Below are 3,672 nucleotides of genomic sequence, written 5' to 3'. Positions count from 1 at the left end.
GCCTTAGAGTTAAACTATTCCTCGTTGGATTTGTAACTTTTTTTTTGCTTGCAGTTTTATTTAGTCGCCTCTCTTATCAACTACGTCCAGCCCCAACGTTCCTTTAAAAGATTTAATCCAAGGGTTGGATTATAAAAGTTCTGAAACATGTGATTTCTCACATTTTGCTATCATTCCCACACTGAGCTTTTAATGCTCCAGAGAATATTTTTCCTTTCTCTCAGTTTATACCTTGTGTTCCTTCCACACATTAGCGACCTAATGAGGCCATGCAGCAGCCTGGTTACAGGAGGAGCGTCTGGCTTTTTGCAGCAAAGCATCAGTAACACTTCATCATCATTTCCACAGTGTTATGAAGCTTTCTGCAGGTATGGATTATTTTATTTGTAAGAAGTGCTTTTACAGGTCAAACGTGACCCGGCCAGACTAATGACTTGTGTTGTTGTCTGTGAAACTGAGCATCAGTTTGAATGATTACTCCTGCACACAGGAGGTCACCTACATCGGACACCATTAACTGGAAGGACGTACGTCCCATTTATTACTAAAATTGAAAGAAAAGTGTTCAAGAAAAATAGTAATCACACAACATTAACTCAACAGTGAATTAATCACTCAAAGTAAAATGAATTATTTAAGGTTGTTTTGTTTAGAACTAAAACTGGGTGCTACAGGAACAGATATCAAGGTCTAAACATTTTTCAGCAGCAGATGTAACAGTTTTGACTCTGCAGGGGCTAATGATGCTAATGTTGATTATGACAATTTTGTAAAACAACTAGTCACTTCCCTCGATATAAGGGTTTTCTTTTTAAATTAACTTGTGACTCGTGCTCAGTTGTAATATCCAAGACGCTTGACTTTAAATGTATCAAAGCATTGGTTGACTCAACTGGAAACACAGGGACTCGAGTTGAGACATTTCTTTTGAAACATTCAGTACTTCAGGACTCTTTTCTCTTACTTAAGGTCACAGATGAATTTATTTTCCCTGTTGACCTGATTGACCTCAACTCAAACTTATTTTCAGTGACTTGGATTAGAGCTCGTTATTCTGGCAACTGGGCTCTTATTTCACTAAACTTCATTCTCAACCAAGAAACAACTTTACCTCTAGTCACTTGGACTAGGAATCAAAACCATAGGGACTAGAGGCAGACACAAACCTTTCTTCCACCACTCGGTCTTGGACTTAAACTGGTGACTTGGCTAGGACATGGACTTGATCATAAATGATGCATAATACAGTTTGGACCCAATGTACGTGTTTATTTATTACTAAAAGACCCATAACATTTTTTTTTTAATCCAATGTTGTAGCTAACAACCCACAAGGACTCACTGACCCCTCGATGGCTCCTTATCTTAAATTGCTACATCATACAGGCTCTCTTCGTTTCTGCATCACTTTCTTCTGACTTTTCAAAGTTTTGGTGGAGTTTTACTTTGCAGGTAGTCTCTTAAACACTGGCACATGAAGATGATTTAAAGTTCTGGACTGAAGGAGACCAAATGTTGATACTGGATGTCTTAATGCTTGAATATAGAAAGCCATGAAATGGAGACGAACCAGAAAAACAAATCAAGAGAACGGAGAGACCAAACTTTATTTTTATAAGCGAGATTTGCACCTGCGGCAGTCTTGAAACGTGTACATATGGATTCATCCTACTGGATGTTATACAGTAAATAATTATAGTTATATTAGACACAATAGTTACTGACATGTACTTAACTGTTGGTTGACCTTACGCTTGAAACGCGTCCATCTAGTTCTGACTCAGTCACTTTTTAACACTGAGGCAAATTTATGTTGGTCCATGATTAGTTGTCCTTTTGTTGAATCATTCCTTTGTTCGGATGTGTTGCAGCGAAAAACACGAACCAACCTTCAGAAACTTAGGTTTTTCTAATTTAACTTTCCTCATGGGTTGTAAAATGCTATTACGCTCAAGTCCTAGATAACATGAGACGCCTTTAGCTGTTAAGATGTGACATGAATGTCAAACCCAACCACTTAAAAAAATAAATAAATGTACTGCTTCAAAATCTCACAGTGCTGTTTTGTGTTTTTTCCCCCTTTCACTGTCGGATAAATCACTTTTGTTTTGTGTTTTCCCCCCCCCTTTCACTGTCGGATAAATCACTTCCATCAGTCATGTTTGTTTACTTACGTCTTCGCAGAATAGCATTCATTTGCCATCACAGGAATTGCTGTTTTCGACATTTACATATTCACCTGTGCGAAGATTTACCTTCGCACATTGTTTTCTACCCCACCATACGTCATTGTCTCTGACGTCTGGGGAACTGATCCAAGGATTGGAGCTGCTGATGTCAATGCGAGGCAACGTTCTACTGCAATTTGTATTGTGAATAAATTGCAATGACGTATCGTCAAAACTATCTAAGCCTTCCTTCTTTGCCGAAACGGAATAAGATACGACTTCTGCTCCGATATATATTAATTTATCGTGAATATTAATTTATATATATGTATAAATAATGTAGACCAATAATAATACAGTCCGTCCTCATCATTTCGTTCGCTTAAAAAGTACAAAGTTTTGGGGCTGCGTAAGAAGCTAACGTATTAGCTCGACTGAAGTTTGGGGAAGATGGACGAATGCAGTCTTACACAAAATATTACAAAACTACAAAACCTTGTTGGAACTTTCAACGTTTTAACGTTCTTTGTATGTTTTTTTTTATTTTAATTTTTTTTAATTTAGTTAAATGTAATGATTTTTGTCATTTTTTTTATTTTAATTTTTTTAAAAATTTAGTTAAATGTAATGATTTTTGTCGAATCTGTCCCCATCAATAAAAGGTGTGATTCGCCGACATGTCCAGGTGTTTCACGTCCTGTGCTGATTGTCTTTCCGTTGCAATGACACAAAACTGACCACACAGTGGCGCCATTGCACCGTGTCCAGGAACGTGGCCCCTGCGCGGCGCCACATTTGGACATGTTGCGCACATCACCGTCCCCTGGTCTGACACACGAGTCTGCCTCCACCGCCTGCTCTCCCGTCCTGTGCCACTTATCAAACTGTTATTGCACAGCAGATGGGAAGCGCTTCATTTGTTTAAATCCTCGCCACCGACCACGAGGAAAAAGAAAAAGGAAAAGACACAGTGCGATGGTTTTTACAAGGGAATCAATGGCGGCAGTAAAAATGGATTGATGTGGAGACAATTAAAGAGAAAGTGGACATATTTTTGATCACTTATTAATGGGTTCCCAAAAAGTCCGCATCGATCCCATTGATTGGTTGTAAACTTGATTGAAAGGGCGGCCTGTGATTGGTGCAATTAGATGGTGATTTGGTGAGGGTGAGGTGGAGAGGGGGGCGGTTTCGTGCGCAGGTTTTTGCGTTTGTTGTCGGGAGTCGTGAGTGCGTTGTCCCTCTCCAGCTCCGACACCCAGGGGAGCTGCTTACTGCTTTGAGGAGAGAGGGGAGTAACGGAGAGAGGGTGTAGAAGGAGGCAGCAGGAGCAGCAGCACCTCCACGGGGGAAAAAAGGGCTGGTTTGACGCGCACAGAAGTAGTGCGGGAGCGCGCGGCGCAGCGAACGCAGGTGGGTTCAATCACGGTTATTGATGATGAATGGATGAATTCCTCCTCTCTTCCTCTCTCTCTCTTTCTGCCTCCCCCCGCTGCTCTCTCTC

At 40.4% G+C, this 3,672-nt stretch overlaps 1 protein-coding gene across 9 annotated transcripts in view; it reads left to right on the top strand.

Moving 5' to 3' along the window:
• The first annotated feature begins 2,818 nt into the window (after nucleotides 1-2,818).
• grm8a (glutamate receptor, metabotropic 8a) overlaps nucleotides 2,819-3,672 on the top strand; it is a 269,940-nt gene continuing 269,086 nt past the window's right edge. For 4 of the 9 annotated variants that reach the window (XM_017034395.2, XM_025057310.1, XM_017034393.2 and 1 more), the window contains exon 1: nucleotides 2,819-3,581. The gene's annotated coding sequence lies outside the window, so the exon portion shown is untranslated. The remainder of the gene's footprint in view (nucleotides 3,582-3,672) is intronic. The other 5 variants (XM_017034397.2, XM_017034399.2, XM_008315790.3 and 2 more) reach the window with 3 other exon arrangements.

This window comes from Cynoglossus semilaevis, chromosome 8 (genome assembly GCF_000523025.1).
Source record: "Cynoglossus semilaevis isolate Cse_v1.0 chromosome 8, Cse_v1.0, whole genome shotgun sequence".
Taxonomy (NCBI): domain Eukaryota; kingdom Metazoa; phylum Chordata; class Actinopteri; order Pleuronectiformes; family Cynoglossidae; genus Cynoglossus; species Cynoglossus semilaevis.
Note: the sequence above shows the minus strand (reverse complement) of the source record. Positions and strands in the feature narration are given on the sequence as shown.